This window comes from Oreochromis aureus, unplaced genomic scaffold (genome assembly GCF_013358895.1).
Source record: "Oreochromis aureus strain Israel breed Guangdong unplaced genomic scaffold, ZZ_aureus HiC_scaffold_59, whole genome shotgun sequence".
Classification (NCBI taxonomy): Eukaryota; Metazoa; Chordata; class Actinopteri; order Cichliformes; family Cichlidae; genus Oreochromis; species Oreochromis aureus.
In genome coordinates this window covers 274041-290542 of record NW_024108957.1, presented here as the reverse complement: position 1 = coordinate 290542, position 16502 = coordinate 274041, and the positions used below count along the sequence as shown (strand labels likewise).

The following is a 16502-nucleotide window of genomic DNA, read 5'->3' as shown; positions in this document are numbered from 1 at the left end:
TGGATATTTTATTTTTAATTTTTTGAAAGCTGCTAGCACCAGAGGCAGAGCCAGACATTTTATACACCCGGGGCTTAGCCCTAAAGGGTATGCATGTCGGATTACCGGGAGGGGGGTTAACCTAAAAAGATACACTAGGTACTAGATACATGTTCTAGTGAGTTTTGGAAAACAACCATTTGACTAACATGTCTGTCTCACCTGGCTCTTGTTCCATCTCTGTTCTGTCCTCATTCTGCTCTCCACCTCTCTCTCTGTTCCTCTCTCTCCCTCGTTGTGCTGACAATCAAGCCAAACACCAACATCATCAAATATACAGTTGAAACCAGATATTTGCATACTCTTCAGATAAAAACACAAACACTTTTTTAATTGTAAAACATCAAATCAGACTAAATGTTTATTTTTTTTAGATTGATAAATATAAAAAACATATTTGTTAAATTTAAGAGTAAAGAGAGAAATTGTCTGTATTTCTTAATTGCAAATTGTATTCAAAATTGAGCCACACTTATGGAGGTCTACAATTCTTTTCCTGGTGTCTCTTGATTTTCCCATGTCAAAGAAACAGGCTCTGTGTTTTGGGGGTGCCTTATATGCATCCACAGGCGTGCCACCAATTTACTGAAATGGACTCTACTAACCTATCAGAAGCTTCTTCAGCTCAGAATGGAATCGTCTGGAGTTTTCTTATTAATTAAAGAGATAATAAACTTCCTAAATTTGATGAAAATGATGAAAAATAGACATCTCTCTCTCTCTCTCTTTATTCTGACATTTAACTAATTCAAAAGATATTTCAATATTTACTTATCTAAAACAAAAAAGTTTACTCTAAATTGATGTTTAACAGTAAAAAAAAAAGTTTTTTCTGTCTTTTCCCTAAAGTGTATGTAAATATCTCTTTTCAACTGTGAATATACTGCTGTGTATTGAAATTCCTCTTGTTTTGCATAGAAATATATTGAACAACATACAAAGCATAATATATAAAATAACATTTACCAGAGTTTTGTCTTTGAAAGAAGCCCCTTATGTCCATTGTTGTGTTCATCAGTACATAACTGAAACCGATTTAAGGTGCTTTATTTAGCCGTGGAGGGTAACAACTGAAAATATGAAATAACCACATGTAAGCTAAAAAGCATTGTTGTTCAGCTGTTCATTTCGCTATTTGTTGATTCACTCGAAGAGCAAGTAACGTAATACGGGTCAAGTGATCAGTTTGATATCAATCTTTTGTGATACACCGTCATATTTACATTATTTGTACAGTACGAATGATTTGCTTTGGTACCTGGTCAAACTTAAGCTCTCCTCTGTCTGCCTGTCTGCACTTCTCCTACAGCAAATTCGCAGGCCAAAATTAGGGGGAATTTACGACTGTGCGCTATGTGCTTCGAATATTGTGTGTAGTTTTTGTATTATACAGTTGTCAGTCAGGCATCTAACGATGAAACAAATTACACTCTAAAAGACCCCGGGCTTCTGAAACAACAACCCGGACTTAAGCCCAGTAAGCCACCCCCCCGCTCTGCCGATGGCTAGCACAACCACATACCTAACTAATGTCTACAGTACACAGCTACCCACATGCAAGTTGTGTACACAAGCAACTGTGCTTATCTCATCACTCACTGTGAACAGAACTTGGAGACAAAGTTAGAGAGGCAAGGCTGAGATGGTTTGGACATGTGCAGAGGAGGGAGAGTGGATATACTGGACAAAGGATGTTTTATATGGAGCTGCCAGGCAAGAGGGAAAGAGGTAGACTTGATAGATTCGTGGATGTAGTGACAAAGGATATGCAAAAGTTTAGTTTTACAGAAACGGATGCTAGGGATAGGGTAAGATGGAGGCAGATGGTCCACTGTAGCAACCTGTAAAGGGACCAGCCAGAAGAAGAGATCTCTGGCTCTCTTCCACAACATGTCTTTTATCATGTCTTCCTTCTCTCGCCCCAACCGGTTGCGGCAGATGGTTGCTCCTACCTAAGCCTGGTCCTGCCAGACATTTCTTCCTGTTTAAAGGGAGTTTTTCCTTCCCACTGTTGCCAAAGTGCTTGCTCATAGGGGGTCATGTGATTATTAGGTTTTTCACTGTATGTATTATTGTAAGCTCTACTTTACAATATAAAGTGACTTGAGGCTACTGTTGTTGTGATTTGATGCTGTATATATAAAATTGAATTGAACTGAATTGAATTGAATTGAATAAGAAGGAGATACTGTCAACACAGCTGACTCTCATAAAATTATTCATGTAATTACTCTTTGTGTTTCTTAATATAGCTTTTTACAAATTCGGTAATAAATATAATGAAATTATTTTTCCTGTGTCTCTCTGCTCTCAAAATTACCATGAAATCACCTTTTAAACGTTAACATTGGCCTACTTTTTTTGGACAATAAGTAAGTACACTGGAAATCGCGTCTGGGCTATTTCATTAAAAAAAAATCAAAACTAATTAGTAGAATTATTAACACTGCTGCTCACTGAATAACATTCTCCACCCTCTCCATGAAAAAGGCTTGTTACCTTGGTCACCCTCCACCCTCTCAGAGGACCATGCTCCGCCTTCTCTGGGGACAGGACAGAGATTGGAGCATGACTAAAGCAACAAGCACCAACACCACACGAGACCCGCCCGTAATGTTGCAATTCTACACCTGTGTGGCTGTAGCTTATTGTCCTTGATGAGCTGCTTGTGGCATCAAACAGTATCTTTTTACAGACAACAAAAGTCTGGTTATTAATAACAAATAGAGATGAAAAATGGAGAGACGCCAGAAGACATGGATCCAAATGAAGGACAAGAAGCAGAGGGCAGTAGTCTGGATTGGCTCCTCAAAAAAGACAGCTCAGAGATGACTCCTGTGCCTATGGATACCAACGTCTCAATAACCAGGTAACTGATTCTACTCGGGAAGAGCTGTTGTTTTGCTTCTTTCTCAAATGTTACACACTATGCCCTGACACAGACTGGTGCACTGAAATACAAAGACACAAACTAGTGTAGTTCTCTTGATATAAATATATTTTTTTAACCTTAACGACAGATAAGTATCAGGTGACATGAATGCAAATATCGAGTAAACAGGTGCGAGTTTGCTAAGTCTTTATTTGTCCACAACCTGGTCTATTCTGAATGTGTTTCAGGTCACATTAAAGTGGTATGTTAGCAAAGTTATTAGAATATTACATTTTCTATGATGCAGAGATTTTTAAAAATGACTGTATTTGGTACTACAGAAGGTATTTTGTGACTTTATTTTTTTTCTGCTCTCAAGGCAGTTTAGTGTCAGTGTTGACCACACTTGCAGTGAAACATTCAAAAGGGACAAAGTATTTAAAGCAACCTCCCAGGGAGATGCGACAAAACTTCACGGCCTGCTTGACTACCTGCGATGTCATGATAAAAGACTTACAAGCCCAGAATTCACAGGCAAGTAGCATGGAAGCTGTTATCTTATTTATGACTAACTATGTCCTAATGTTCTCTGTGAACATACTTGTCTGCAGGGTGTGCAGTGAAAGACCCTGTTAGTTGCTGAAGTAAAAACCAAAACAAACTGAGAACATATAATGAGGTGATTTGGTTGTGTGTGATGTGTGTGTGATCATTTTCGCTCTCAGATGAAACTAATGGGAAAACGGCACTACTGAAGGCTTTGCTGAACCTGAAGGGTAGATAATATCCTATTAGAGCGATTAGAACATGCTGTAGGTATTACAGGTACTGTACTGCAGTGGTTTGTATCATATCTATCTAATAGACTCCAATTTGTTCATGTAAATGGAGAGTCCTCTTCACACACTAAGGTCAATTATGGAGTTCCACAGGGTTCAGTGCTAGGATCAATTCTATTTACATTATACATGCTTCCCCTAGGCAGCATCATTAGAAGACACAGCATAAATTTTCACTGCTATGCAGATGACACACAGCTCTATCTATCCATGAAGCCAGGTATCACAGACCAATTAGTTAAACTGCAGGAATGCCTTAAAGACATAAAGACCTGGATGGCCGCTAACTTTCTGCTTCTTAATTCAGATAAAACTGAGGTTATTGTACTCGGCCCTGAAAATCTTAGAAATATGGTATCTAACCAGATTCTTACTCTGGATGGCATTACCTTGGCCTCCAGTAATGCTGTGAGGAACCTTGAGTCATTTTTGACCAGGACATGTCCTTCAATGCACATATTAAACAAAGATGTAAGACTGCTTTCTTCCATTTTGCGCAACATCTCTAAAATTAGAAATATCCTGTCTCAGAGTGATGCTGAAAAACTATTTCATGCATTTATTACTTCCAGGCTGGACGACTGTAATTCTTTATTATCAGGATGTCCTAAAAACTCGCTGAAAAGCCTTCAGCTGATCCAAAATGCTGCAGCAAGAGTCCTGACAGGGACTAGAAAGAGAGAGCAGATTTCTCCTGTTTTGGCTTCCTTCATTGGCTTCCTGTTAAATCCAGAATTGAATTCAAAATCCTGCTCCTTACATACAAGGTCTTAAATAATCAGGCCCCATCTTATCTTAATGACCTTGTAGTACCATATCACCCTATTAGAGCACTTCGCTCTCGCCTCTGCAGGCCTACTTGTTGTTCCTAGAGTATTTAAAAGTAGAATGGGAGGCAGAGCCTTCAGTTTTCAGGCCCCTCTTCTGTGGAACCAGCTTCCAGTTTGGATTCAGGAGACAGACACTATCTCTACTTTCAAGATTAGGCTTCAAACTTTCCTTTTGCTAAAGCATATAGTTAGGGCTGGACCAGGTGACCCTGAATCCTCCCTTAGTTACGCTGCAATAGACGTAGGCTGCCGAGGATTCCCATGATGCATTGAGTTTTTCCTTTCCAGTCACCTTTCTCACTCACTATGTGTTAATAGACCTCTCTGCATCGAATCATATCTGTTATTAATCTCTGTCTCTCTTCCACAGCATGTCTTTATCCTGTCTTCCTTCTTTCACCCCAACCGGTCGCAGCAGATGGCCCCGCCCCTCCCTGAGCCTGGTTCTGCTGGAGGTTTCTTCCTGTTAAAAGGGAGTTTTTCCTTCCCACTGTTGGCAAAGTGCTTGCTCATAGGGGGTCATATGATTGTTGGGTTTTTCTCTGTATTTATTATTGTGCAATCTACTGTACAATATAAAGTGCCTTGAGGCGACTTTTGTTGTGATTTGGCGCTATATAAATAAAATTGAATTGAATTGAAAAAACAACACAATTGAAGTTATCCTTGACATAGCAGAGAAAACTGGAGATTTAGAAAATTTGATCAACGCATCGTATACAGATCCTTACTACAAAGGTAGGGTGAAGGAAAACTGCCAATCTTAAAATAGACCTACAGAAGTTTCTGTGTTGTACTTGGCAAGCCTTTCAAGATAAATTATGGATCATACAAAATTGTGATGACTAACCTCAGCTTGTTTCTTATAACAAAAATCCTACGTGTAACAGGTCAGACAGCTTTGCATGTTGCCATTGAGAGACGGAGCTTTGAGCATGTGAAGCTGCTAGTCCAGAAAGGAGCAGATGTGCAAGCCAAAGCCAATGGAAAGTTTTTCCAGCGTCATGCTGAAATGGGCTTTTATTTTGGTGGGTAATTTCATATTGGTGTTAACAAGCTACACTTTCTGTCTCAGTTGTTTATGGCTAAGTGTTATCTCTAAGCTCATCTGCCTGCACCAACCAGCCTGATATTGTGTCCTTTCTCATGGAAAACCCTTACAGAAGAGCTGACGTGACTGACAGAGACTCACGAGGAAACACTGTTTTGCACACCTTGGTGGTCATAGCAGACAACACGAAAGAAAACAGATATGATTGCAAAGGTGTATGATGAAATACTTGTTCAACACAACAAGCTTGACAAAAAAGTCCAGTTGGAAGAGATTGAAAATAATGATGGCATGACTCCTCTAAAACTGGCAGCCAAGCTCGGCAAGATAGAGGTAGGTCTGTTTTCTACTAAATGTCTGTTTTGCCTTGATGGAACAGTTTTTGGGTTTTTTGGTTTTTTTTTTTTTTTTTTTTTATAATCAGCAGTGCAATCAGCACAATCTCCTCGTGAGTGTGTGCTCTTGTAACATTAAGATTAAACCTGTTCAAACAATGATATAGATACTGTGACCATAAATGTATACGCAACAATGCTGCATGCATCTCTTGTTCAGCTTGGCAACTGCATGCAGAAAGAGAAATTCCTGTCCTTTCTGTTCTCTCATTGGCCAGCTGATTAGACACATGCTACACCGGGAATTCATGGATGAGGAAACAAAGCCACTGTCCAGGAAGTTTACAGAATGGATCTATGGACCTGTTCACTCCTCGCTTTATGACATGATCTCCATTGACACAGATGAAAAAGATTCTGTGTTGGAGATAATAGTCTTTGGAAGTGAAATTCCGGTGAGAAATTTCAGCTTTTCTTTTCAATTTATAATGCACATATATTAGTCACTTTGAGGTGACCACTGTTGTAATTTGGCACTATATAAATAAAACTGAATTGAATGTATAGGGCTACACAACAGGAGTTACAGTGAGAAATTTACCTCTAAAGATTGAATTTTGCAACATATAAAAGAATCTGGATGTGCTGTCGTCACATTCTACATCATGTCATCTTAATGACTTAGATCACAAGATTCAATCACCAAAGATTAAATACGATACAATAATCTGAGTATCTAGATGGTACACAGTATGTTTTTATGATTAGAACAAAACATTTTTATTATGTTGGGACCTCAGTCCGTTGAAGCATGAAGTTTGATAGAAATAAAAAATGAAGTGAGTGAGTTGAGTGAGAATGTTTTAAATGATAAAACCGATTTGTAAATTTTAGAATCGCCCTGAGATGCTCCAGATCGAACCTCTTCGCAGTTTGCTTCAGACTAAGTGGGAAAGGTTCGCTTCCAAATTATTCCTGATGAATTTCTTGCTTTATGTGATGTACCTGACCATTTTCACTACTGTGACATTCTACAGGAAGGAGGGACAGGTAAGACAGAAAACCTAGAGGAAAAATCAAAAATGTTCTCTTGTTTTTAAGCTCTTCATCAGCGTAAGCTGAGACTCATAACCCTTTGATCTGCAGCCACCGTTTCCCATTGAAAATATTCCACTCGACCACCTCCGATGTGTTGGTGAGCTCATCAGCATCTTTGGAGCACTGAGGTTTCTCTATAAGACGGTAAGAATGCTGAAACAGATACAGTCATTCACTGAAAAAGAATTCATATCATTTGTTTATCTGGCGTTTATATTTTCAGATAACTCCTTTCTGGAGGAATCCCCCTACCTTCAATGCTTTATTTGTTGATGGATTCACTGATATTCTGTTGTAAGCATTGCAATGAGATTATTTTTATTTATTTATTTTTTAATGGCCAGACCTTTACTATCAATGCTGTTGCAAATCTCCTGTGTTTCCAGTTTCCTGCAGGCAGCACTTCTTCTAATCTGTGTGGTTGTATGGGTGTGGGCTGAAGGAATATGTTGGCCTCCTTGTGCTCTCATTGGCTTTCGCCTGGGTGAACCTTCTTTACTACCTAAGAGGTTCCAAGCAATTGGGGATGTACAGTGTGATGATGCAAAGAGTAAGAGTTTTGTTACTAAAACTATCAAAATAGGCTGCGTGGCCAGACATGAGTGGCTCAGTTTACAGTGTTTGTTTCTCTTTAGATGATCCTGGGTGACCTGTTACTTTTTTTTTTTATGCGTCTATAGCGTCTTGCTTTTTGGATTTTCTGCTGGTAAGACTTTAACCTTTTTTTAAGGTTAAAGTCTTACCAGGTTAAAGTCTTTTTATTTTATTTTATTTTATTTTATTTTATTTTATTTTTAATATCAGCCTGATGAAAGGCCCATCTTACAAATGCTTTTTAAATGACTTCAACTCCATTTGTGTTTAATAATTCAAGTGGTTTCTTTAGGGGGATATTTGGTATATAACGGTAGCGCAAAGCATTCACAAGGTACTGCTGTCTGAACGCAGACAGCTCCAACTAGATGCTATCATGTCACCTTAATGTAATTTGCCGACCACTCTGGGGTAGAGAGAAAATTCAACTGGTTTCTGAAAGTGAGAATTATTTTTTTTTTTAATTTTATAGCTAAAACAAAATAAGTGTTGACAGCCTGTTTTGATGCTTGGGTGACGAAGATGTGAAAATGAAAGTTATATGCAGTAGATGTTTTTTAATTAGTATAATGTTCTGACATACATTTTCTTCTTTTTTCATAGCCATTGTTGCTCTCATACACAACTCCCCTCCGGCTCAAACAAAAATTACAAATGACACGGCAGCACAAATGAGAAGCTTTTTTTGAACCATATAAATGCGTGAAGCCGAGTTACAATGACATTCGTTTTGCAGCACTGGAACTGTTCAAGTTCACTATTGGAATGGGAGATCTGCAGTTCACAGACCAAGTTCAATACAAAGAAGTTTTCTACATCCTGCTCAACTGTTACATAATTCTTACATACATCCTGCTCCTGAACATGCTGATAGCCCTGATGGGCAACACTGTCGAAAGAATCTCCACACAAAGTGAAAACATCTGGAACTTGCAGGTGGGAATCTGTTAAACTCTGTAAACATGACCTCATGCATCTCAAAAAATTAATTCTTATTTCAGAGAATGCGGAATTCTTATTTAAAAGCTCTAAAGGGTTTCCTGAAGTTCTGTGTAAGCGAACATATTGTTTCACATTTTTAGAGGGCCTTCACAATTTTGGATATGGAGAGGACTCTACCAAGGTGGCTGAGGAGCAAGATGCAATGCAGAATGTCTAGGATGGTGTGTTCCAGAAACCTATGGACAAACATAGAAGATTTTTCAGGTAAAACAATTAATAATTTTAATTCATTCAAAAAACATCAAACAAATAAACAAAACAACTTGACTGTGTCCACTAGTCTGCATTGTCTGCATAAAATACATTTGGAAACTAGGACCACTCCAGTAATCGTGGTATAAATCTTTATGCGATTTAGCAATGGATGCGTTTAAATTTCTTAGTGCAGAATAGAACAAAACAAACGTGGAGATGTCTAAAAGCCAGAACCGTATGTTTGCCTTGGATGACAATTTAGTAACTAAAAAGGAGCTACATCAACTATGGGTGGGAACTGATAAGAATTTAGCAATTCCGATTCCAGTACTTGTATCACTTATCGATTCTCATTGGTTCCACTGTCAGAGCCACCACCATCGCCAAGCAACATAGCAAAGAGATTGCATTCATGCAAATTAATTACATGCTGGGTGATCAAATGTTTGTGGATCTTGGAGGTATTTCCCCTCTCACACTCTCACACAACAAAGGAATGTATTCCACATATTACACCAAACACCTTTCTTAAAAGTAATGCATATGTAATTGCTCCCATGAGAAAATAAGTAGTTACACTACTTGCCATGTTAGTTTTGTGTTTCTCTGTAAAAGTGACATGAAACGCACAGTCAAATTACCAGTTAACAATATAAACCTTAGGCTACAGTCCTACATACCTACATGTAGGTACCTCTGTCATTCTTCAGAAACATGAACAAGTTTCAAGCCTGACCGCTCATTACTACTTTTGTTACCTGTTGAAGTTAAGGGTCTGACTGCTGGACTGGCGTCGGCATTTTCTAGTCTTTAATATCACTATGGCTAGTAAGAGAAAATCCTCTCTGGTGTACAAGAGTAATTTAAGCTTTTATATATAGAGGAAGATGTATTTTGTGGTTATTAAAGTGATAAACTGACAATGAAAATGTCTTTTTTTTTCCTACTTCAGGGTGGAAGAAATGAACTGGAAACAATGGAAGTCAGATCTTGGTGTACACTGGGAAGAGGAGCCTGCTAATGACATGATGGTACCACAGCCTCGTGATACCTGGTAAGGCATCATGCGACATGCACACTTTTACTGTCTTTTCTTTCTGCAAAAATGCAACTAATGTGTTACTGTTTAATGCTTCAGGGAATCCATGGAACCTAAATATGCTCTTGGAGAGGATTCGTTCCAGACGTCAACAACGACAACAATCCAATATTTCCTAGATTAATCAGGAAGATCAAAATCCGTGTGTGAGTGTGTGTGATGGAATTTTTTTTTTCCTAAAAAGAACTACAATATGTGTCTGTCATTAAAGTGAACCTGTTTTGCTGTATTCCAGTGCATGTTTTCCTTTTAAAGTAAATTTTCACTCACAAACTCAAAAATGTCATATGTTAAGCCTTTTTCTGTTTGAAATTCAATGTGTCTTATAGATTACAAGGATCAAAAATCCACCATCTCCAGTTGTTGGAATACTTAATTTCCTGTTTAACTATACTGATATTCAAATAGTATAGATATGGCATCTTCCATTCTAGTTCAGCATACACAACCATTTGCAGACCTGACAGTTGTCCAGATGATAATTGATGCAAGTCACAGGCCGTCATTGCAGAAAAGGCTGACTTTTCCGAAGAGCTTTGTATGGAAGCATGCTAATGGAAAGTTGACTGCACTGAAAAAGCTTTGTTAGCAAAAGGTGCACAAGCAAGATTCATAACCACAGCCTTGAGAGCACTGATAAGTTAAGTGAATTCAAGAACTTGGAAGAGCAGATGGATTGTGATAGTGGTACACTCGTCTTGGGTGGCAACAAAAGTAACTTTCTGTTCTATTTAGAAAGACACAAAGATAAATCTGGTATCACCTGGGAAATGGTCAACAAGCAGATTGGATAACATTTTAACTTCAAGTGAAATAGAACTTTTTGTCAGCAAACACTGTTCTGTGTTTGTCTCAGACCATTTCCACATAAATAGACACATCAAAATTTGTTAAAGGAGTATAAATAACAAAAATAAAAAGGGGACTGTATTTAGTGTTCATGTTGAGGTCTTTTGCAGGGACAACCTTCACTGAAATGTTTGTATTTTACCATTACAGCTTGCTAGGATGATATGAGCAAAGAATAAAAGATGTCTCTTAGGAGGTCATGTGATTTAAATCTGTGAGAGGGACACCAAATAGCAGAACCCCTAGGAGGCCATCGCTTCTCGGCCTTTTGGCTAAGATCAAGTGTAGTATCTGTTCTTATCAGATCTTCGAGAATCAAAGAAAGATGGCGATGGCGTCGGCTAGTTTTACTGAGAGGGATGCCAGGACAACTGGAACAAGAAATACGTTTAGATTTGAGCTCATGGAGAAAGATGCCCACTTCCACGACAGAATAACCTTTGGACGAAGAATTCTTTTCGACGTTTTGAAGATACAACTGGAAGAGATATACTGCTTGCAACAAAGTACTGCTAGTAAGCACTATGACGTGACCTTTTCCACAAATGACTGGGCGGAGGAAGTAAGGAGAAAGTGTATTGCAGAGGAAGATGGAGAGCTACGGAGATATATGGTGACTCTTTTGTATTGAAACGACTACAGAATACTAACAATACACATGACCTGAAGAAACCATAAGGTACTTTTTGGGGAGATATGTCACCGTACTCCCTGGGGTACGCAAGATAAAAGATGGCCTGGGCATATGGACCGGGAAAAGACAATTCCATATTAAGCTGGAAATGGACAAAAACAGCGAGGATGGCTACCGTCACCCGCCCGCAGTTTTCTCCATTGGTGCGGACAGAGGCTTCCTTGTGTATGCAGGGCAGCCGCAGGCATGCAGGAGATGTGGGAGTACGGGACATGAGGCGGAACAGTGTGACCAGGTGAGGCAGAAGTTGCAACAATATGGGGCACACTACAAGGGACTGTAAGGAGCCCAAGAGATGTCATTTATGTGATTCAGAAGCACACATAGCAAGAGACTGTACCAAGCCGAGGCCTTGTGCAGCGGTGGTGAAGGCTGGACCCATAGAAAGAAAAACGCAGTGAAGAGGAATGAGACCCTGGAGAAGGAACAAAGTGTTTGGAGCCGCCAACAGGTGTGGAAAATCAGGCTGATGATGACAAGGTGGAAGGTGTGGAGGAGTCGGAGCGACATGAGGAGAAGGGAGAAAGGGGACCCAACAAGGACTTAAAAGAAATTACAGCAAGGGACGAACCCCAGCAGTGTTGGGAAGTGGTTGGAAAACCACAGAGGAAAACAGCAAAAAGAAGAAGAAAGGTGAGTCCAGTCGTCTCCCTGGAAGATGGCAAGCAGAGTGATCAGGAAATTAGGGAGGAGGAGCCAGGGGAAAGTGGAAATGCAGAGGGTTATGTGCTGAGGGGAACTCAAACTGAATGCATGCATACCCCCCTAAGTGACTTAATAAGTGATGGAGACTTGGAGGAGGAAGGCGAGAGCGATGAAAAGTTGGAGGACTCTTTTATAACAACTCTTTTGTCACATGCTAATGTGGTTAGTTAAAATTTTTAAGAAAGGAGGTAACGTGAATCATGAAGGTGTACTTTTTGTTTGGTGACCGGATCCTTGTAAGCTAAAAGAAAATAGAGACGGTGTTTACTTTATAGGAAATTTTATTCATTTTTATTATTTATTTTTTCTTTGTTTTTTGTTTCGGTATGGGAAAACTAAAAATAATTACGGTGAATGTTAGAGGGCTGAGAAATGCCCGGAAGAGGAAAATCGTCTTTGAATTTTTGCTAAGTTGTTACTTTGATATTTGTTTGGTTCAGAAGTTCATCTGAGAGACGAGAGGGATGTTGTGTTGTTCTCTGAGGAATGGCGGGGGGGGGGGCACGTTGGAGTATTGGGAGGGTACACGGATCTGGGGTCAGGGTATTATGTGGGTCCAAAGAAATACGGATAGTGGAGAGCTTTACTGTAATGCAAGAAAGAGTAATGGTGGTGGATATCGAAAAAGAAGGGTCTCAATGTCGAATAATTAATGGAACCTGGGCAACGCAGTGTTGCCAACTCCTCAGTAAGGAAAATCGCTATTGGCTGTCCTAAAAGTCGCTATTAGTCGCTAAATGACGTCATCACCTAATTTGCATAATTGGTCACGCTAATATAATTGTAACCTATGTTGTTGGAGAGAGAAATAACATCGTGGAAGAGACATAAAGTGAGTAAAAAAACGTCCTAAATGCATTTAGAATTTATTTAGAACTACAAATTAAATTTCTTTTAGCAATTATTGTTTTTTTTAATGTCACAATTCCAACCCTGCTCCTTTACCCGGGCTTGGACCCGAAAAAGTGACCCGAAATAGGCACTCTGGTGGAGTTACTTTGTGTTAGTGTGTGTTTATAAGTAGTTTTAAACCTTGTGATCCACAAAACAGCATAAGAGTAAAAGATTAAAAGAAGAACTGACTGTGTTACAGCACCCGCTGCTTGTTGAGAGTAAAAGCGATATGCGCTTTCACGTCTTTTTTTAGCGACTTTTTATAGAAAAAAAGTCGCTAGGGGGTCTGAAAACTCGCTAAATATAGCGACAAAGTCGCTAAGTTGGCAACACTGGGGCAACGCAAGGACCTCTTTTCAAAACTGGATACTTGTTTTTTAACTAGGAAGCTGGAAGCCGGGACGAGCAGTCACTGCGGCTTCCTGCGAGGCGAAAGAAACACACTCTGGCTTCTCTTCATAACGTACAAGTCTTTCGCCTTTTACTAAAGACTTCCGTGGAGAGCAGCGCTAAGGAGTTGCACCTATTTTTGGCAGGGTCTGCCGTCTGGCTGGGCCCTCTCCTCGTTGTTCAAAGGAAATAACAGAAGAAAGCGCGCAATTCCAGGGAGATTTGAAGCGGCTGCCTCCCTGTGAGCACCGTCACAAGCGAGAAGTGTCCCAAGAAGGCGGCTCAGCCAGGAACCCGTAGCAGGCCATCGCTTCTCGGCCTTTTGGTTAAGACTGCTATTGCCTCCTTTGGGTGTGTGGAGTGTACCTGACTGTCGCAGTGCTAACATCACTGGCGGGTATAGTATAGTATATATATTTTTTTTTCCTTCCTTTTTTTTGCTATTGGGAATAAGGTGTTTTAGCTTGCAGTAGCTAAAACATTGCTTTCTCCCATTTTTAAAGGTAAGTGTCGTAGTAGTTGTGTTTTAAAAAGTATTTTTTGTTTTGTTCTAATCTTTTACTGTTTTAAGGACACTTGTTAGCCTTGCTAGCTTGTGGTGCCTCCACCATGGCGGCCAACCATGCCGGCATGTGGAGGCACCACAGTGTGCGTTTTATCTTAAATGAAAAAATTAGAATTGCCAAAGATATCTAGATTGGACTTTTCCAGGAAGATGATTCAGCAAGTGCTGAAGTTTTCACCAAATGACCTGAACTGTATCTTGACCCTCCCTTTCAACAAAGGATTTGACGTGAGTTTTTGTTCAAGCGCATTGCTAAAAGATTTTTGGATAAGGTATGAGAATGTGAAACCTCAATTTGAAGCATTTAACATTGAGAAACTGACTGACAACACCTTGAAAACGGTGATTGTTAGAATGTTCAATGAAACTGTTAATGCTGAAGACATTTGCTTGTGGCTGGGAAGATACTGCACTGTGAAAGGCCAGGCTATGAAGGTGAGGGATGTAGATGGAATCTGGAACTGCGCATGGAAGGTCCCCATACAACAATGGGAAGACCCCCATGGGTTTCAGGGCCTGAAACATCTCTCATCCATGATAGTTCTGGGGGACAACAGAGGCTACATTCATTACCAGGGGCAACCAAACCTCTGCCGGAGGTGTGGGGAGCATGGGCACTTGGTAGAAGCATGTAAGGTAATCATTTGTGGAAAATGTAAAGAAAGAGGGCATACTTCTACTGAATGTAGAAATAACCGCAAGTGTAATCTGTGTGGAGGAGAGGACCATCTCTTCAGAAACTGCCCTAGGTCATTTGCAAATAAACTTAAGGAAAAAAAAACCGACAAAAGAGCAAAATCTGAACGAAATAGGCAATGAGGAAGAACTAATTGATGCAGCTGGGCTTGAAAATTTGAATTTCCCGCCAAAACTTCTGAATGGAGGAGATGAACAGGGGGAGGCGGGAAATGGGGAGGGGCATGAAATGCCTGCCCAACCAGAAGCCTCAGAGGAGGGGGAGGGCAGGCAGGTTGAGAGTGGAGCACAAGAAGATGAAAGCATTTCAATTGACAGTACTCAGGATCAGTCCCTCCCTGATGCCCAGCTGGCAAAGAGGCTGGCATCAGAGTTGTCCTCTGGGACAATTGTCTCAGGAAAGAGGGGAAGACTTGAAGCACCTTCAGAGAGTTCCTCTGGGGGGAACTCCAGGATTTCCCCCCCCGACTCACCAAATGAGGTCTCTTTTCTCAATATAGTTCTGCAATCAACCCCCAAGGACCGTATGGTAAATGCAGCGTTGCAACAGAGGCCGTCTCCCAGAGTCCGTAAGGGGAATAGAGCTCCAACCCTTCCTCCCGAACCATGCGAGGTGAAGGAAGAGCTCCATTCACAAGAAATAAACTGATTCTAAGATCCCCGAAGCTTGGGTTAAGTCTTCTCTTGATGAGAATCAATTCCTTTTAACCTCTAAAAATGGTTAGCTTGTCCCTTTTATCATTACTCATGGCTCTCACCTTTTCAACTATTAATGTTAGAAGTGTTAAGACCAAAAACACTCTGGGCTCTCATTTATCCTTTTTAAATACCATAACGTCAGATGTGATTTTAATTCAGGAATGTGCAATACCTTTTTCAAAAGCATGTACCCAGTGGCAGGACATGTGGCCACAACCATCAATATGGAGTGGGTCAAATGGAGTGGCCATTCTAATTCAAAACCCTCTTGTTCTGGTAAAGGGGAGCACTGTGGTGAGAGAAGGAAGAGCGCTTTTAGTAAATTTGACTTTTATGGGAAAGGATTTTAACCTCTTAAATATTTATGGGTTTAACGACAAGCATGAAAGATATGACCTTTTAGAGGAACTGCAGCCCCACATGCTTGGGAGGGTGTCCTTAGTGGTTGGGGGAGATTTTAACTGTGTTTTAAGCAGAAAGGATAGGAAATGAGCCAGGCAAGATTTTAAAGTTGATAAGACGTCACTTCTATTGCAGGGGATGGTTAGGGATTTTAAACTTACTGACTGTTTTATAGCAATGCATCCCAGAGAGGAGGGCTTCACCTGGGTCAGTGGTGATGGCTCTAGGGCCTCTCGTATCGATTACGTGTTTGTAAGAGACTGTTTACCAACTGATACTAGACTGACGCCTGTTTTCTTTTCCGATCACTTGATGCTGTCCTGTACTATCACACTGGCTTCGGGTGTGACGATGGGGAGAGGACTGTGGAGACTCAACTGCTCCCTGCTGGAAGACCAGAATCTGGTCAGCCAGTACAGGGAGCAGTACCGTGAGTGGCAGACCCTCCAGGACTTTTACGAAACACGTGCACTGTGGTGGGAAATGGTTAAAGGACGGACACAGTTATTTTTTAGACAGGCTGGGAAAAGGAAGAAGGCTGCTGAGAACAGACGCATGATGGGGCTGCAGAAACGACTACAAAGGTATTATCTTTTAAACCAACAGGGGATCAATTTTAATGACGAAATCAAAGAAGTCAAGGAAGAAATGCAG

At 40.3% G+C, this 16502-nt stretch overlaps 1 non-coding gene and 2 pseudogenes across 1 annotated transcript; all 3 read left to right on the top strand.

Annotated features, from left to right (window-relative positions):
• The first annotated feature begins 2577 nt into the window (after positions 1-2577).
• Positions 2578-10114, top strand: LOC116327769 (annotated as a pseudogene).
• Positions 10115-11055: 941 nt separating this feature from the next.
• LOC116327778 lies at positions 11056-11208 on the top strand (annotated as a pseudogene).
• Positions 11209-13536: 2328 nt separating this feature from the next.
• Positions 13537-13649, top strand: LOC120437217. Its single transcript, XR_005610915.1, has one exon. It is a non-coding gene; the product is annotated as a U5 spliceosomal RNA (small nuclear RNA).
• The last annotated feature ends 2853 nt before the right edge of the window (positions 13650-16502 follow it).